A 19697-nucleotide genomic window follows, 5' to 3' on the forward strand; every position below is an offset into this window, starting at 1 on the left:
GGTCACTGCGGGGGGTGATGCAGCATGTATGTAGGGTTTTGCGGTTCTCCCCCTGCGCACTGGTTGCCCAGCCGGACCTAGGGATGGTTAACCCTAAAGGTCACTGCAGGGGGAGGTGCAGCAAGAGAGGACCAGGCAGGGAAGAGGCAGCATGGGGGACACTGAGGGGGAAGGTCTGTGTGGATGACATGGGCTCTCACTGGGGGGCTAGAGCGTCTGTCTCACCTTGAGGGATGCAGCAGTGCTGGCCTGTAACTGCCCAGAGGACTGCGCACATCTGGGCCCTTGCCCGTCCTTGCAGGGCTGGTGTCACCCACACACAGGCACATGCTGGTGATGGAGAGGACTGTAACAGGGGGGTCCCCAGGGGAGGATCCAGGCCTCTGCCCCACCCAAGGAGGGTGGAGCTGAGCAGGGAGAAGCAGCTGGAGAGGAGGCTGAGGAGAAAGGAAGCAGGATAGAGGCAGAAGGAGACCTGGGGGAGGCACATGGGATAGAGAAGCTGCACTTGCTTCCTGGCCTTGGACTGGGTGACACAGATGTGAGTGAGAAATCCATGTGGAGGTGACAATGGCAGCTTCTATCTTGATTTTGGTTTTTCCTTTCAGACTTGTCAGCCCCGTCCACCCTTTTCTATGGATCCACACCAGGAGGTGCTTTAGACTGTGACAGGCTTTCAGGCCCTGCTTTGGGCCAACCCCGTTTGGCTGAACATTTACCCACGAGGGGGTGGTGACTTTGGTGCTTGATTTGGAAACTTTATTCTTTCCTTTTTCTTTGTTGCACACTAATTGTAGTGAAGTTCCTTTCCATTAAATGAACTTAGATGTTTTGTTTTAATGCTTCAGATGGCAGAGAGATGGGGGATATAGATGTATAAGGGAAGCCCCCAATGCAGAATATCCCCCCTCAGTGCATGAATGCTGGGGTGCCAGGGAGATTCAGGGTTCCAAGAGGAGAGCAGAGCAAGGCCTGGGCCACCCTGGAAGACCAACCCTGGAGGCTGATTCTGGGGCTCCAGGTCTCCACTCCCTGCAGGTGGGTCAGAGTCAGCCCCGCTCACATCTGCAGGAAGCCAGAGAGCCCCTCTGTGCCATGACTCTGCAGACACTGCTCTGGGGATAGTGTGAAAAATAAATGAACAGCAAAATTAAATGGAATCTAAAAGCAGTAGAAATAGTTTTTACAATCACGTTTATTTTGAAGGACACTTCAAGGGACATGGAATCCTGGCCTGACAGCTCATTGTTATCAGGACCTTGACTGTCACGTGAGCTACTCTGGAGCACCTGTTTCTTTTGAGAAAATAACCACTGATCACTTTATCGTCTTAATTTTTTTAATGGTCTGTACCAAATCACTTCATACTTTGTACCTAAAACAAAGATCTGGCGTCTTCACAGTCTCTGAGGGGGAGGCGGCAGGAGGGGCCTCACTCAGAGGCTCCAGCTCCTGGTCCCACAAGGCTGCGATGGGGACGAGATCTTGGCGGATCTGAAGGGTCGTGATCAGTGTGGAAGGATCTTCCCTTCCCCAGCCTTGGGCAGCCAGAGCCCACTCTGCTTCTGGGAACAGGCCTGGGAACTTCTCTCTAAATACACCCCAGGTGACCCTGATGGCACAGACTTGCAGTCAGGCATTTGGGGTCCCCAAGCCCAAAGCATGCTGTTGCACAGGAACATACTCCATTGTGTGCTGGGGGTCACAGAGAACCACGTGACCCCGCCCTGGAGGACCTGCAGCCTGGCATGTGTAAGGAGAGAAGGGCTGCAGTAGCTGCCTCAGAGGGGGCCAAGGCAGAGCCAGAGAGATTCCTTCCTCAGCAGGAAGGGGACATGGGAGCTGGGTCTTGAAAGCCAGAAGTGGGCACAGGAACAGAAGTGGCTCAGGGAGCTGATTGAAGGCCGACTACATGACCTCAGCAGTTACTTTCTCTGTGTGACCTCGGGGGTCCCTCCCAAGCACTCTGTGAACTGGGAAGTGATACTGTCCTGACACCCCTCCCCCACACCCTCTCAGAAACAAGGACATGGAGACTGAGGGGTTATGGCAGTGTCCAGGTCTGAACCCCAGCCACCTGGCTAATGTCTGGGCCTCTGGACCGACACCATCCTCCAAACTGACCAGGAGGCCAAGGAGGCAGTGACCCTGGAGCCCGCACCACCCGCTCCAGCCAGATACCACACATTTCTTGTCTGGATTTGACTAAAGACCAAAGCACAATAGTAAGTCATCATGTCATCACCCTTTATGGAAATGATTTGAACTCACCAAAGAACAAGACACCAAGTGACTGGTTGTACCAAAAAATAAAACCCAACTTTATGCTGTCTCCAGGAGACTGGATCAAAACAGTTCTTGGGAAAAACACAAGAAAATGGGGCACCCCAAAAATTGCAGGGGCTGCCATATAAGTTAAAATAAGCTTCCAGAAAAAAAGGTAACAAGAGATAGAGATGAACATCATACGATTAAGGAATCCTAAATCAGGAAGACATAACACTCATCAGTACACATGCACCAAACAAAGGAGCAGCAAAATACATAAGGCAACTATTAACAAATCTGAAAACAGATATTGGCAGCAACACAACAGTGGTAAAGAAATTCAACACTCCACTTTCATCAAGGACACACCACCTGACAGAACTCCAGGAAACTATAACTTTAAGTGAGAAATTAGACCATCCAGGCTGAGTAGGTATTTATAGGGCGCTACACTCCAAAAAGCTAAATAATATTCTTGTCAGGTGCACCTGGAATAGGCTCCAGAAGACATCATTTGTTGGGTCACATAACAAGTGTCATAAATTCATGATGACTGAAATCATGTAAGTATCTCTCTGATCACAATGTTATCAAACTCGAAGAAATATAAAAGGAAACCAGGGGGTGAATAACGTGTGAAGATTGAACAACACACTACCAAATCACTCTTGGGTTAAGAAGGAAAGCAACCAAGAAATTTAAAAATACCTTGAGACAAATGACAACCTATCAGTGGGCACAGCACAAGCAGCACTAAGAGGGGAATATAGAGCAACACAGGCCACACGTAGAGTCAAGACAGAGCTCAGGTAAAGAATCTAAACAGCTAGAAAGAACAAATGAAACCAAGAGACAGTAAAAGGAAAAAAAAAATTAAAGCAGAAATAAATGACAGAGAAATCAAAGACAGATTAAAAAAAAATCAATGAAACCAAAATATGGTTCTTTGAAAAAAATAAACAAAATAGACAAGTATTTTACTACACTTTCAAGGAGAAAAAAAGGAAAAAAACTAATAAATAGAATAAGAAACAAAAGGGGAGAAGTTACAACAGACACATTAGGATATAAAGGATTATAATACCAAATATCTATACATCATAATGCCAAATATCTGTATGTCGATAAACTGAATGACCTCAAATAACCTAGAAAAAAGTGACAAATTCTTAGAAGTATACAACCTTCTGAGACTGAGTCAGGAAGATTCAGAACAAAACAACTACAAGCAAAGGCACTAAAACTTGAATCAAAAGTTTCCTGAAAATCAAAGCCCAGGACCAGACATTTTCAACTCTTCAAAAAAACAGAGGAAGAGGGAATGCTGCCATCACATCTCATGAGTCCAACATTCCCCTGATACCAAAAGCAGAGAAGGACATCACACAAAAAAGAAAGCTACAGACCAATCCCTGATGAACATAGATGCAAACATCCTCAACAAGACCTTAGCAAACCAAATTCAATCACACATGAAAAAGGATCACACATCATGACTGAGTGGGGTTTATCTCAGCAACACAAGGATGGGTCAACATTTGAAAAAAATCAATTAGATTTCCACTCACACCAGTAAAAATGTCTATTATCAAAAGTCAAGAAATAAATTCTGTGAGGAACAAGGATTAAAGGACCCTTGTGCACTATTGGTTGGATGTAACTGGTGCAGCCATTTGGGAAAACAATACGGTGGTTCTCAAAAAAATAAAAAAGAATTGCAATATGATCCAGTATTTCCACCTCTGGATATTGACCTGATGAATAAGAAAACACTTATTCAAAACGAGACAGGGCCCCTATTTTCATTGCAGTGCTATTTACAATTGCCAAAATAGGGAACAGCCCAAGTTCTAAAGAACAGATGAAAGGATTAACAAAATGTGATTTACATACATCATACACACACATAATGGAATAGTACTCAGATACTGCAAAAAGAAGAAATCTCGCCATTTTCAACAATGTGGATAGAATTTCAGGGAATTATGCTATGTCAAATTGAGAAAGACAGATACCATAGGATTGTACTCATTTGTGGAATATGAAGGGAAAAAAGCAATCAACAACCACAACAAAATGGCAATCACCAGAGGGGACGGAGGGTGGAGGGAATATCTTGGTGAAGGATTGTGATTGGATTTTGCTGGTGGGTGTGTGTGAAATATACAGTTGCCTGCTGAGAAGCTCTACACCTCACATCTGTGCAGTGTGTAAATTAATGTTACCTCAATTGAAAAAAGAAGAAGAAAAAGCTTCACCCAGCCTGCTCTCCAGTCAGAGCCCTCTACCTGATGAGGCCTGGGAAGACGGGACAGGACAGTACTGTCCTCGGGAGCCCCCTGAACCTCCAAAGAGCCACTTCTCACCTGTGCTGCCCCAGCTTGGCCTGAGCCCCTCCTGTCTCACCTGGAGACACACAGACTAGTCTCTTCTGCCACCTGGGAGCTGAACTAGGCCCTGGTCTGCTCACAGCCTGGCAGGGGCTCCCCATCCCCACAGTTACCCCCATCCTCACAGGGTGGCCCCTTCCCAGGCCTCTGACACCCACTCCTTAGTCCCTCCCTCTCCCTCTTGTCTAGCTGATGCTCACCCCCTCTGCCCTTGCACCCCTGGCACCAGCCAGCCCACCACAGGCTGTTCCCTCCATGGGAACCTCTCTCCCGAACATCCCCTTCCCAGGGCTTTGCTTCCATCCCACCATCTGCACTGACCCCCTTGATGGACACAGCTGCCCCCACAACCCCCTTTCTTGCTGCCCCACCTGCTCCCTGCCTGTCCCTCCTCTCAACCCCTCTACAGCATGGGGTGGGTTTCTTGTCTTTATTATTCACTGTCTCCTGCATGAAAGCAGCTCTCTGAAGTTAGGAATGTCTCTGTTTTGTACACAGCACCAAGCACATAACATATAAATATTGGTGGAGTTAAATGAATTAGTAACTGACAAGTGTTTCTTTTTTTTTTAATTTTTAAAAATTTTTATTTTTCACATCCTTGTTCATTTTTAAACAATATTTGCTCCCCCACCCTCAGGTGCAGTCCCCATAGAATTTCCTTCATCAATGTATCCGTGCACCAGCACCACAGACCCCTGTGCTCCTCCCTCCCTCCCTCGATCCCTCTCCCTCCTCCTCCCCTGCAGGATGTCTCTGATTTATAATTGTCTGTTTTTGCTTTATTGTGTTTTGTACTGTTGTTATTGTTTCTTCAGAGAAGTTTGAAGTTAACCTGATTGGTTTTCCCTTATAAGGTACCTGTTTCTTCCCCCTAAGTTAACTGACAAGTGTTTGATACAAATAAATCAAAAGTAAAAAATGAGGGGATAGGTATTTTCACATTTTTGATAGGTCACTTTTTGAAACATCATAATCCCTGACTGAGCAATTGTCATCCCTCCCCCTCTTGTTGCAGCTCAGAGACTGCTCTTAACTGTGTCATCACAATAGTTTTGGGGGAGCACCCCCATCTTTTATATCTATCTATCTATCTATCTATCTATCTATCTATCTATCTATCACATCATTCTTCATTTTTGTGGAATGTATGCTTTCTCCTCTTGTAACAGGTTTGTGCCCAGGAAAAGGAGAAGTTCCAGGTTCCCTGCCCCACCCAAGGTAGGGTGGAGCTGAGCAGGGAGGAGCAGAAGCTAGAGGAGGAAACTAGAGAAGGAAAGAAGCAGGACAGAGAGCCAGAAGGAGACCTGGAAGAGGCACATGTTGCAGAGAGAACTGTGAAAAAACTATGCTTGCCTTTTGGTCGTGGACTGGTTGAAACAGATGTGGGTGAGACTCATGGGGAGGTGACAATGGTATATTTTGTCTTGATTTTGATTTTGCTCTTTGCCTCCCAGACTTGTTTGGTTGTTTCTGATCCTTTTCTGTGGGTCCCCAGCAGAAGGTGCTTTAGACTTGGGGCAGGCTTTCAGGCCTTGCTCAGGGCCAATCTTGTTTGGGTGAACTTTTACCCACGAGAGGACGGGTAACTTTAGGTGCTTGATTTAGAAACTATAGTCTTGTCTTTTCTGTATTGTTTACTCATTTTATTAACGTTCCTTTCCATTAAAGTCTTGTATGTTTTGTGTTGATGAGGCAGATGGCAGAACCTATTTAGAGGAGGCGGGTTTGAGGGTTCTGGGGTGCCCCTCTCCCTGCCCTGTAACACTCTCAGGTGTAGTCCCCTTAAAATTCGCACCACCAGTTCACCCACGCACCATCAGCATTGTCCTTTGTGTTCTTTCTTCTTCTGTTTCAATCCCTCTCTCTCCCCTGGGAAGTACCCCAATTTTTCTAGAGCTAGGGTCCCCCCACACAGCCATCCCTCCTGAAGGAAGAGCTCCAGACCCCAGGGCCCTACCCACTTGAGGGATACAGTGTGATGAAAAACTATTTTGCCAGGCTAGAAAGGACCAAAGGGCACTCCAAGGACAAGTGGGTACAGGTTTCATTATTATCACACTAGTGGGCATCAGACAGGAGAGTCTCCCCTCTAAGATCTGGGCCACGAACATACACAAAGATTTCCATTTATACTCCGTCATTTCAGCATTTGTTACACTGATAAATTTGACAAATTTCCTTTTTTTTTTTTGTAGTGCGCAGGCCATTTGGTAGAGCACAGGGCTGTTTAGACAAAGCGGGGGGGAGGGGGCTGCGGTTAGACAAGGATCTGTGTGAGCAGGTGTCATGGAGAAGCATCAGGACACACAATATTGTCCCCAAGGAGTTGGGGTCCCCCCCACAGGCCCCTATTCTATTCTGCTCTGTCTGCTTGTTTAGTTCACCTGAAGGTCAGTCCTTCCCCAGCCCTGACCTGCCAGGGCCAAAGACAAGGTCCTGCCTCAAACAGCAGGAACCTGCTCAGATCCCCACTGAGGGCTTAGTCCTCCTCCTGGGGAATTCCTGCCTCTGGGTGAGGATCCAGTGGAGACAGAGCAGTAGAGAAGGGAAATGAGTCCTGATAAGAGAAAACACCCTGTAAGGGCAGTAACAGACAGGGGGCAGGTTTTCTGATCCCATGCAGAACGGGTGAAGGAGGAGCCAGAGTCCTCAGTGGTTTTGGTTTTTTTTTATTGGGGTTCCAGGTACACAGCAGGCAGGGGTGCTGGGGGCCGGGAGGCTGGCAGGCCTCCCAGCCCCCAGCAAGTCTTCACTCTATCTGGGCTCTCTGGCCTTCTCTGCTTCTCTCTCGGCTTCAGTTCGTTTTCGGCTTCTCTTCGGCTTTTGTTTGGCTTCTGCTGGCGTCCCCGTGACGCTGCCCTTAATGCCCAGTCTTAGCCGAGGTGAATCCCATCTACCTATGCCCACACCCTACTCCAGGTACCCGCCATCAGGCATGCATTCGGGACTGCAAGGATCCATCATCTATCCTGATGGCGGGAGTGTAGAAAAGCCTGACATTTTTTTACCTTACCCTACACACCCTCAATGAGGGGACCCTGGACACCCAAATCTGTATGCTCCAAATGGCTTCTGCCATCTGCCACATAAAGGCAGAGCACACTGTGAGTATTAAAGAACACACCAGAGGAGCGCCAGAGGAGAAGGGAAGATGGTGTTATAGGGCAGGGAGCAGGGCACCCCAACCCCGCAAACCTGCCTGCTCTAAATAGGTTCTGCCATCCGCCCATCAACACAAAACATGAGACTTTAATGAAAAGTAAATTTAATACAATTAGGGAACAATACAGAAAAGACAAAGAATATAGTTTCTAAATCAAGCACCCAAAGTTACCCGTCCCCTCATGGGTAAAAGTCCATTCACATGGGATTGGCCCAGAGCAAGGCGCCAAAGCCTGCCCCAAGTCTAAAGCACCTTCTGGCGGGGACCCACAGAAAAGGATCAGAAACCACCAGACAAGTATGGGAGGAAAAGAGCAAAATGAAAATCAAGGGATAAGCTGCCATTGTCACCTCCCCATGGGTCTCTCACCCACATCATATCACCCAGTCCACGACCATAAGGCAAGCGCAGTTTCTTCACGTGTCTCTCGGCTCCATGTGCCTCCTCCGGGTCTCCGGGCTCCATCCTCCTTCCTCTGTCTCCTCTGCAGCTTCTTCTCTCCCAGCTCAGCTCCACCCTCCTTTTGGGTAGGGCAGGGAACCTGGATGCTCCCCCTTTCCTGGAGACCACCCTGTTACAATGGGATAACAGTTTCCCAACAAAACACTGAAAGTTACCCACCCTGCAGGGTAACTGATTGTCAGGCTTTTCTGCCCTCCCCATTAGCATCGCATGCCTGATGGAACACCTGCATTTTGTTACGTTGTTATATTCAGTTGTATTGTTTACTTCTGTGGGCCAGGGCTGCAGTATTTATATTGGCCCAGAGAAGCAAAGAACACAGGAGAGGGAGAACTGCCAGAGAGTCCAGGAAAGAGTGCCAGCTCCTGGCACCCCAGCACCCCTGTCTGCTGTGTACCTGGTTGCTGCACTACATGTAAAAGGTCAACAAAAGCCTGAGAAAGCCCCTGAGGGCTCCAGGGCTTTTCTTTACAAGTTTGCTCAGATCATAGAGAATCAGCTCTGTACCTTTCTGGCACTACCAGGCCCCCTCTCCCCAGGGTAGATGACCAGCCAGACTTCCTGGGGGGCGGGGCTGCAGCTGCAGGATGTACCCCACCCCCACCCCAGCTCTCAGCACAGTGCAGCCCCTAAATCCACCCACCTCCTGGGGAGGGGAGCAGGAAGTGACTGGGACTCAAAACTGCCCCAGGAGGACACATGTCTCCCCATTAGTGCTTCCTTTGTTCCAAGTGGAGAGGGAAAAGAGAGGGGTACAGAGCACAGGGCAGGTGTCCCTGGACAACACTGGGGGATCCTGGACACCCTGCAGGAGGGACACTCACCCCCTCACTGCCTCTCCCAGCCCTTCAGGGCCTGTTCCTGCTGCTCTGTCAGCACACACTGTTCCCTGTTCTGTCTTGTCAGATATTAATTGTCCTGATCTGGATGGGTTCATCATTTACTTTCCTCTTTAATGGACATATGCCTCTAATCTTTCGATTGTTTCAAGTGCTTTTGAAATAGCTCCAGGTAAATACCTAAGGTTGCTGAAAGACAATGGAGAACGTAAAATGAATTGTAATTTTAAAATACAACTAAGGATGGGAAGAAGTAAACCCCTTTCTCCAACGTGCCATCCAGTGTAGTTTATGTAGACAAGGTTAAGATGAGGGGGTCACAAGGAAAGGCTCTTCGATAAACAGTGCTGGGGACACGGGACAGCCACGTGCAAAAGAATGAAACTAGACCACTGTCTCCCACCTCACACAAAAATCAACTCAAAATGGATAACAGGCTGGGACTTAAGACCAGAAACCATAAAATCCATGGAAGACAACAAGGACAGAACGTGCCATGACATACCAAAAAAAAATAATGTGCCCAGTCTTTGTAAAGTCAGCGCTGAGTAATTTCTCTCTCTCTCTCTCTCTCTCTCTCTCTCTCTCTCTCTCTCTCTTTCTCTCTTTTTTAAAGATTTATTTATACAAGAACTGGGGTGCAGGCCAGATGTGCAGGAGGGTGAGAGGATTCACCTGGGACAGAGTGGGGAACAGAACAGGCAGACTGACTGAAATCCACTGCTGAGGGGAGCAGCGGGTAAGACAGGAGAGGTCTGCCGTGCCACTGCAGAGGCTGCGGACAGCTTCACAGCACTGCACTCAACTACCTGCACCACCAGCGATGCCCTAATTTCTCATTTTTACAACCATTTCCTGCTTGCTGCTGTGCTTTTCTTCTGTCACCTTCTTCACATAACTGTGGTCTCTTTCCTCAAAGGAAGAATGCGCCTCCAACTCTACCCCACAATGTAAATTATTGTCCACAGTTGAAGTCAAAGAGGTGAATGTCTGTATGGTGAGCTGAGCCATTAATAAGTGGCCTTAAGATTTGAAGACATGAAAATCACCATCATGAATGGAAACTGAATGGCTCATCAAAACTATCCCCAGTTACCTGCACACTTACCTGCAACCACACTTACCTGCAACCTGAGTGTAGCTTCCTCCTTGTCTTCCTGTGGGAAGAATCATCATGTGAGACAAGGGAGGAGTCAGCCCACGCAGTCTTTAAGGAATCTTCTAATCCTGGAATACTGTGACTAAAGACCCAGGTCAGGACTGGGAAAAATGAAGAAAGGAGGTGAGGGGGGACTGAACCAAATGCCCTCTGGGCAACACACATGCGTGGATGGTACTTCCCATTAACCAGGCAGGGCAAGTTCTCCCTGGGACATGAAAGCCCCCAGTGGACAAGATCCCCCACTCCCTTCCCTACCTGAGCGTTTCTTCCTCCACATCACAGCTGCAGCCACCGCAGCTCCAGTGAGCACAGCTCCAAGGAGAACCAGGCCAGCAGTGATGCCCGCAGTGGGGATGGAGGGCTGAGGAGGGGACACTGGAAGGGAAGGGAAGGGGAGACCCCAGTCCTTAGTCTGACCCTTAGAAGTTCTCAGAGGACTCCTGATTCTCCTGAGAAGAGGCTCTGTGCCTAAGTCCCCCTAGTTACCCTATCTCAAGATAAGGGGCTCCAGCAGGCCCTCATGCTGAAGATACACATGTATCTCTGCTCCTCTCCAGAAGGCACCACCACAGCCGCCCGCTTCTGGAAGTTTCCATCCCCAAGCCTGGTCTCCACCAGCTCCGTGTACGGGGCCAGGTCAGGGTAGAAGCCCAGGACCCAAAACCTCAGGTTGATGTCATGCTCAGAGATGGGGTGCTGGGTCACACGTGCCCTTTGGGGGCCTGAGCGGGAAGAATAGGACATTTTATGGTTGCTATTTCCTCTATGGTCACTGAAGCAGCCTCATGACCATCCTCAGAATGGACAGGAAAACATGCTTGGAGGGAGGAAGCACAAACCCCAGAAACCAGCCTGGTCTGGGAGTCTGGGATAGCAGGTGAGAGCCCAGGGTGGGATGCAGGTCTCTAAACATTTTGTTGCTGTCTTGGGTGGAGGGTGATGACACAGACAGGCAGGAGTGAGATCTCCAAAAATGCTCTCTGACCAAAAAACAAGATCTCAAGAGAGAAACTCATTGTTCCTACGATGGCTGCCGGTGAAAAGGATCCTGTGCAGGGTGATTTCAGGGGTGGTCTCCCCTCTTTCTCAGGAGAAACTGGATTCCTTAACTGTCCTTCAGAAACAATAGGACCCTCTGGGCCAGTCTCCATCCCAGAGCTTGAAAACTTGAGAGACAGTTCTCTCTCTGACCAGAAGGGGGCGCTTTTCTGACCATTCAGTTTTCCCTGTGGGGTGTGAGCCTCAGGGAGATCAAAGGCCCTGTAGCCCCTCTTACCTCTGAGCTGCAGCGCCTCCTTCCCCATCTCCAGGAGACTTGGGATCCACTCCAAGTACCTGCCCTCCGGGTTGTTCATTTCGTGCTTTACCCAAACTCCCTCCTCCACTATGGCAGGTGCCATAGCCTCTGGGAATCACTGCGATCCTGACTAGGGGCAAAGGTCTCTGGGGAATGGGAGCTGTGACCTGGCCCTGGGCAAGCATTGTTCACTGTCCTAGCTCTGGTTGAAGCAGCCATGCAGGTCCTCCAGGAGCCATTAGTGCAGCTTTGAACCTCTGTGCCTATTGTCTTTGGTTCTGTCTCCTTGTCCATGTCCTCCTGCCCCACCTGCTCCACCCTGGGCTCCAGCATCTCCACACTGTGACCTGGAGAGTCTCTGTCAAGCCGCCTGAACTGTGCGTGGTCCATGTAGCCCACTGCGATGTACCGGGGCTCCTTGAGGCTGGGCTGGGAGGTCTTGATTTCTAAAAGCCTTAAAGAGTGGGAGCTTGGGGGCAGGACGGTGAAAGTCAGGCTGAACCTCCTTCCTGCACTGGTCCTGAGTCCCAGGGAGATGGGGCATGAGGGGAGAAAGTGTTCAGGAAGGGAGGAGGCTTGAGAGCTTGAAAAGGGGCATCAGGTGGAGAAGGAGTGGGACTCAGGGGGACAGAAGAGGAAGCTAGGGTGGCGGGGACAGAAAGGGACTAGGATTGAGAGGAACCGTGGGAGGACAGAGGAGCCTAAGGCAACAGCCTCTAACAGAGAAGACTTTTCCCTCCTCCCTGCTCTCACCAGCCCAGGTTTGGGCCACAGCCCTGGAGAGAAGCAGCAGGAGGAGGGTTGGGGGCCCCATAACCAGCACTACTGAGGTCAGAGGAGCTCCTGACTCTAGGCTGGTGGGTGGAAACTTACCTGGGGGCCATGCTGATTGGTTTCACTGGGAACCATCTAGGCACTGGGGACTGAGAACGGGGATGAGCATTCACAAGTGTCCAGGGCCCAGCACAGGTGGTGGAGACAGAAGTGAAGCAAAGGGAGGCAGTGGGGTATCCCCAACAGTAACCTCCCTGCCCTGGACACAGCCCTGGGACCTGGAACCATGAGAACCAGACTAGGGGACCTGTGGCTTTGCTCTGCCCCCTCCTCTCCTCACCCAAAGCTTCCTCACCCTGTCTCCGTGACCCAAGCACTGGGTCTGTGATTCTCAGTCATTTTCCTTCCAGTAAATAAGTGAGGACACCAAGTATACTTTTGTGTATGAGATATCGCTCCCCATATTTACCACACTGGGAATAAAGCTGCGTTTAATCATGTAACTATTTCATTTAGAATAATATGAATAACCCAATGCATGTTGACAGAAAGTATTCTTTTTTTTAATAAATTACTTTATTTTATATACTTCTTACATCATTTTTCATTTTTACATAATGTATGCATTTTCATTTTGGTTATATTCCCCATACAATTCCCAGCCCTTTTTCTGACCGTAATCCCTCTGTAGTGTGTCTCTGGTCTATAGCTGCTTGTTGATTTTGATTTTTTACTTTATTGCAATTAGTCTTTATCCTGGCCTCTTATTTAGGTTTTCTAAATTCCTGCTATGAGTGAGACCATACGGTATTTTTGTTTTTCTTTCTGGCTTATTTCACTGAGCATGATCCCTTCCAGCTCCATCCATGTTGCTACAAATTGCATGAGTTTATCTTTTTTGATTGCTGAGTAATATTCCATTGTGTATATATTCCACATCTTTTTGATCCAGTCATCTATTTTGGGCATTTGGGCTGTTTCCAAAGCTTAGCTATTGTAAATAGTGCTGCAATAAACATAGGGGTGCAGGTGCCCTTTTGAATTAATGTTTCTGTGTCCTTTGGGTAAATACCTAGGAGTGGAATTGCTGGATCATATGGAAGCTCTGTGTTTAGTAGGTCAAGAAATCTCCACACAGCTCTCCATAGTGGTTGGACCATTTTGCACTCCCACCAGCCATGCAGGAGAGTTCCTTTTTCTCCACAACCTTGCCAACATTTGTTGTTGCTAGTTTTTTTAATATGTGCAATTCTGACTGGTGTAAGATGGTATCTCATGGTAGTTTTGATTTGCATTTCCCTGATAACAAGTGTTGTTGAACATTTTTTGATATGCCCTGTTGGCCATTTGCATTTCCTCTTTGGAGAAGTTTCTTTTTAGCTCTTCTGCCCATTTTTTGACTGGATTATTTTCTTTGATTTTTGTTGAGTCTCATCAGCTCTTTGTAGATTTTTGTGATCAGTCCTTTATCATTAGTGTTGTGTGCAAAAATGTTCTCCCAGTTGGTGGGGTTTCTCTTTGTTTTTGTTATTGTCTCTTTTGCTGTGCAGAAGCTCTTTAATTTGATGTAGTCCCACCTGTTGATCTTTGCCTTCACTATCACTGCTTTGGGTGATGTGTCTGTAAAGATGTCTTTGAGGTGCATGTCATGTAATGTTTTGTGTATATTTCCTTCTATATATTTTATGGTTTCAGGTCTTATGTCTAGTTCTTTAATCCATTTTGAATTGGTTTTTGTGCATGGTGTGAGGCAGTGGTCAAGCTTCATTCTTTTGCATATAGTGACCCAGTTTTCCCAGCACCATTTATTCAGCAAACTTTCTTTAAATGAGAAAGTGTTCTTCTAAAAAAATATGTATATATATTTATTTATTTATACAAGCACTGGATCCAGTCAGAAGCGCGTGAGGGTGAGAGAATTCACCAGAGCTGGAGCAGGGAACAGAACAGGCAGAAGGACCGAAGTACACTGCTGAGGGGAGCAGCGGGCGTCAGGAGAGGTCTACATGCCATGTGGGACACTCACCAGTCAGCCAGGGATTGAACCAGCGCTGCAGAGGCTGCAGGCAGCTTCGCAACCCAGCGCTCAACCGCTGCACCACCAGGGAGGCCCGAGAAAGTATTCTTAACAAAAATAACATTTCTGAAAATAATCAGGCCAATGAGAAGAGTGGATCTTTTACATTTTTGCAATTGTCTTTCTTGTCTGTCTCATTAGAAGACCTTTGGATTTTCTTCATATTTTCGTCTCCGTTTAGTCTGTTGTTCTGGTTGAAGTCTATGAAAAAATACACACTGCCTTACTATAACTATGCAGACACTGCCTTACACAAATATGTTGAAGTAGTGTTTTCAGACAATTTGTAATATCCCACTTTGATACTACATTAAAACTATACAGTTTTAACCTTGGTATTTTCTCCAAGGTTAATTGCAAAGTGAAACCTGAAATATTATCATTGAATATTTCTTATTCTGTTACATTTCCATAGTCCTCTTGTTGTAGAAATAAATTCTGGCCTTTTACCCAGGCAGAGGAAGAACAAGGGGTACTTCATAATGGTGAGGTCAGAAGCTTTATTATTCATGCATGAGGTCCCAGACCTGGGTAGCCCCCTAAGTCAGAGCACCAGTTTAAAGACCAAGGGTTCCTTTTATACACAACTGTGTCCATATCTGTTACATTGATAGTGACGTGGTTTTTGTGAAGTCTGTGGGTTTGGAGTACGGGGTCCTTGGGGTCACTCTGGGAAAGGTTTCACCAGAGCTCCCCTTTCAGCGACACGTGGTGAGGTCCCCAGCGAGTTTCTCCACGAGACAAAGACACTAGTTATATTTAAAGGACAGGTTTATTAGGGAAAGGGACAGAAGAGTAAAAGACACTTGCATAGACACAAGCGGGCAGGAAGAGCTGCCCCGAAAGGGACAGGTTTGCTGAGAGAGGCCTGCGTGGTTGCAGGCGGGCAGTCTTGAGGAGAGCGGCCTTCGCTGAAGGAGGTCAGTGCAGAGAAGTCCAGGCATGGTGCAGGTCACGGGCAGGCAGGCAGGCAGGAAGCTGCTGTCCTGCGGAGGGAGAGGGTTGGTAAAAAGAGGCATCTGCATAGTCACAGGTGGGCAGTGGGCTTGCTGCCCTGAGCCTGTGCAGAGACTGCACTGATATAGTCCTCTGCTGTTTGGGAGGGGCCGCTCCTTGTGAGATTTAGGGTTAGTGGCTGATTTTGGATAACTAAGCAGAATCTGAAAGGGACAGCAGATTCCACCATGGGCTCAATCTCCACATCTTTACGGGTGGATGTGTGCTCTGATACCTGCTTGGATGTTATGTGATCCAGGCATTGGTGCCTGAAGATCTTAGTTTTCACAAGGTGAAGTCTGTGCCTAAGGATCCTAGTTTCCATAACTGTGTTGATGGTTATGCTAATCTCTTCTACCCCATCTTCTTGTGAGAGCCACGTTTCTGGTCATGTGGTGCTTCCTTTTTCAGTTTATTTATTTATTTTTTTCATTCCTGTCCTCCATCAATAGCATAATTTTCAGCAGGCACAACCATTTGCTGCAAAGTCCTCCAACAAGGGAGGCCCGGCAAGTGGGTGAAGAAGCAGGCATTTGGGGATGCCCTTTAAGAGAGAGGCCAGCGGGTTGACTGCCCAGCCTTGTAGATAAGAGTGCTGAGGCCATGGCCATGCATCTTAAAAGGGAAAGAGCTGTGAGTAAGCAAACTTGTTAATTATGCCTGCATGGGAGTGTTCATTGTGTTACAGGACAAGGAGAGGAGCACCCCAGACCCCGCAAACCTGCCTGCTCTAAATAGGCTCTGCCATCCACTGCATCCACACAAAACATGTAAGACTGTAATGGGAAGGAACTTGAATACAATTAGTAAACAATACAGAAAAGACAAAGAATATAGTTTCTAAATCAAGCACCCTTGTTACCCATCCCCTTGTGGGTATAAGACCACCCGAATGGTCTTTCGGGCCAGAGCAAGGCCCAAAAGCCTGCCACAAATCTAAAGCATCTTTTAGTGGGGACCCACAGAAAAGGATCAGAAATAACTGGGCAAGATTGGGAGGAAAAGAGCAAATTCAAAATCAAGATAAAAGCTGCCATTGTCACCTCCCCACGGGTCTCTCACCCACATCAGTTTCAGCACCAAAAGGTAAGCATAGTTTCTTCACGTGTCTCTCTGTTCCATGTGCCTCCTCCAGGTCTCCTTATGGCTCCATCCTGCTTCCTTCCTTCCTCAGTCTCCTCTGCAGCTTCTTCTCTTTAGCTCCACCCTCCACTGAGTGGGGCAAGAGAACCTGAAACTTCCCCTTTCCCTGGGCAGCACCCTGTTACAATTGCACCAAGACTGGAAATTCTGCTGGAATCTTTATTATATTCATTTGCTCAATAATATATGTTCTCATCACTCTCTTGCATATTGGTTGGGTCTTGTGCTAATGTGTGATTTTTTTAAAGTAATATATTATTCCACTAAGTTATAAAGATCTTCAGTATTCTTTACACTAGAATCAAATTATTAAAAAGAAATTTTCACTTTATTTTTCACCACAAATCCCAAAAGTAAAAGTAGTACTGGAAGTTGTCAAGTTAGTGAAAGATGGAGGAGAGCAATAGAAAAAGACTGGAAAGGAGATGCCCCAAGACCAGAAATCTTGCCTACACAAGGAGCAGGGGGTAGAAGGGATTAACACAGCCACTGACACAGATCTAGAAACCAAGATCCTTAGGCTCCAAAGCCTAGATTACAAAGCAGAAAATCCAAGCAGGTATCAGACTGCTGTCTAGAGCACAGGCCAAGGGTAAAGATATGGAGATTGTGTTCATTGTAGACTCTCCTGTCCCTTTCAGATTCTGCATAGTTATCCAACATCAACAACTAACCAGAAGGCTCACAAGGAGTGACCCCTTCCAAAAAGAAGACTATGTCAGTGCAGTCTCTGCACAGGCTGGGGGCAGCAATCCCTCTGCCCACCTGTGACTATGCAGGTGCATCTTTTCACCAATTCTCTTCTCTGCAGGGCAGCAGCCTCCTGCCTGGCCATGACTTGCATCATGCCTGCACTTCTCTTCACTGACCTCCCTCAGTGGAAGCAGTTCTCCTCAAGGCCATCCACCTGTAGCCATGCAGGCCTCTCTCAGCAAATCTGTCCCTCTGGGGTGGGGGGGGGCAGCTCTACCTGCCCGTTTGTGTCTATGCAAGTGTCTTTTACTCTTCCGTTCCTTGTCTAGTAAATCTGTTTTTTAAATATAACTAATGTCTCTGTCTTGTGGAGTAACTCGCCTGGGGAATTCTTCGTGTGTCGCTGAAACAGGAACCCTGGTGAAACCTTTCCCAGAGTGAACCCAAGGACTCCACACTCCAAACCCACTGACTCCAAAAACTCCATCATTAGCATACCATAGGCTATTAATATTCTTTTTTAAAAAAAGATTTATTTATTTATGCATACAAGAACTGGGGTGTAGGCCTGAGGTGTGGTGGGTGAGAGGATTCACCAAAGACAGAGTGGAGAGCAGAACAGGCAGATCTACAGAAATACACCGCTGAGGGGAGCAGCAGGTGAGGCAGGAGAGGTCTGCTGTGCCAAGTGGGTTGCTCCCTGGCCATGGATTGAACTGGTGCTGCTGCAGCTACAGGTCACTTCATAGTGCTGATGCTTAACCCCTTGCGCCACCAGGAAGGCCCATGTTATTTATATTCTAAAGTAAAGAAGCAATAACATCTTTTAAAAAGGTTTTATTCTAGTAAAGTAAATATTTAAAGCTGTAGCCCACATAACAATATTATACATGGGATCCGTAATAATTTGTGAGACTGTACAGAGTTTCTGAAAGAAAAATGTTTGAGACTTGTGGACCCACTCCCTGGGCCTGGACTCAGGGACACGGTGTGACAAGGTCTCGGAGCAGGAGAGGAGGGGGCTGCAAAGTCCCAGGTCTCAGGGTGTGGCTGTCTGGGTCTCACTCCCCAGCGCGGGGTGCAGGGCTGGAAGGTGACTGCTGGGGATTCTCCCTCTCCCCTCGGTTCCACTTCTGGGCTCACAGCCTGGGCGGGCCCTCCTTCCTGGATACTGGTGACTCACCCCAGGGCTCACTCCCCATTGCCTGCAGGTCTCCAGAGCAGCCAATCAGCAGCCCCGCGGCTCCCGTTCCAAAGCCCCCACCCGCCCGCCGGGACTCCGTCTCCCCAGCCCGGGTGGAGGCGCGTCCTGGGGGATGGGGGGCGCAGCCCTCCTGCTCCTGCTCGCGGTGGCCACGGCCCCGAGGGAGACCCGGGCGGGTGAGTGCGGGTCGGGAGGGACAGGGCGCTCCCAGAGGCGGGAGCGAGGGCGTGGGCGGGGGTGGGAAAGGCGCGACCTCGCCGCCGCCCTAGTTGTCCCCCACCTCGCCCGCCCCGTCCTGGCCCCTTTCCGTCCCCCGAGACCCAGCCTCCTCTGGCCCCCGAGTCCCGGCCATTTTCGTCCCGCAGCCTCTTTTCACTCTACTCTTCTTTCACCCACTTTCTGTCTCGTGGGCGCCCTGGGACTCGAGCCCCCGAAGGGGAGAAGAATAGCCGGGTCTCCCCTCCCGCCCCCAGGCCCCCACTCCGTGAGGTTTTTCTCCACCGCGATGTCCCGGCCCGGCCTCGGGGAGTCCCGGTGCATCATCGTGGGCTACGTGGACGACACGCAGTTCGGGCGGTTCGACAGCGACTCCCCGAGCCAGAGAGTGGAGCCGCAGGCGCCCTGGGCGGGGCAGCTGGGGCAGGAGGTGTGGGACTGGAGGTCGCAGATTGCAAGGCACAGCGCACTGTGGTCGCGAGCGCACCTGGACTCCCTGCGCGGCCTCTACAACCAGAGCGAGACCGGTGAGCTGGCGCGGGTCCGGGCCGGGTCAGCACCCCCATCCCACGGACGGGGGGTCGCTCAGGGTCTCCCCCTCCAGGCTTCTCTGCAACCTGCCCGGGAACAGCCGCGGACTTTCACCCCATTTCATTCTGTTTAGTTTATTCGGCGGAGGGGGTGCGGGCGGGGGTGACAACGGGGTGACACGGGCAGGGACAGGGTCTCATACCTTCCAGTGGATGTTGGCTGCGACGTGGGGCCCGACGGGCGCCTCCTCCGCGCATACAGTCAGTTTCGCCTACAACGGCGCTGATTACCTGCCTGAACGAGGACCTGCGCTCCTGGACCGCTGGACACAGGCTCAGATCACCCAGCGCCAGTGGGAGGCGCAGGTGAGGCAGAGAAATTCAGGAACAATTTGGAGGACTGGTACTTGTGGTGGCTGCGCAGATTCCTGGAGCACGGGAGGAGACTCTGCAGCGCACGGGTAAGAGGGGCCTGGCGGC

At 48.9% G+C, this 19697-nt stretch overlaps 2 pseudogenes; one reads left to right on the forward strand and one right to left on the reverse strand.

Moving 5' to 3' along the window:
• Nucleotides 1–12468, reverse strand: part of LOC119251237 (BOLA class I histocompatibility antigen, alpha chain BL3-7-like) — a 44806-nt pseudogene extending 32338 nt beyond the window's left edge.
• A 6062-nt stretch (nt 12469–18530) lies between these two features.
• LOC119251238 (BOLA class I histocompatibility antigen, alpha chain BL3-6-like) overlaps nt 18531–19697 on the forward strand; it is a 2735-nt pseudogene continuing 1568 nt past the window's right edge.

Source organism: Talpa occidentalis, unplaced genomic scaffold (genome assembly GCF_014898055.3).
Source record: "Talpa occidentalis isolate TD23 unplaced genomic scaffold, MPIMG_talOcc4v2.1 talOcc4.2, whole genome shotgun sequence".
NCBI classification, from domain to species: Eukaryota; Metazoa; Chordata; class Mammalia; order Eulipotyphla; family Talpidae; genus Talpa; species Talpa occidentalis.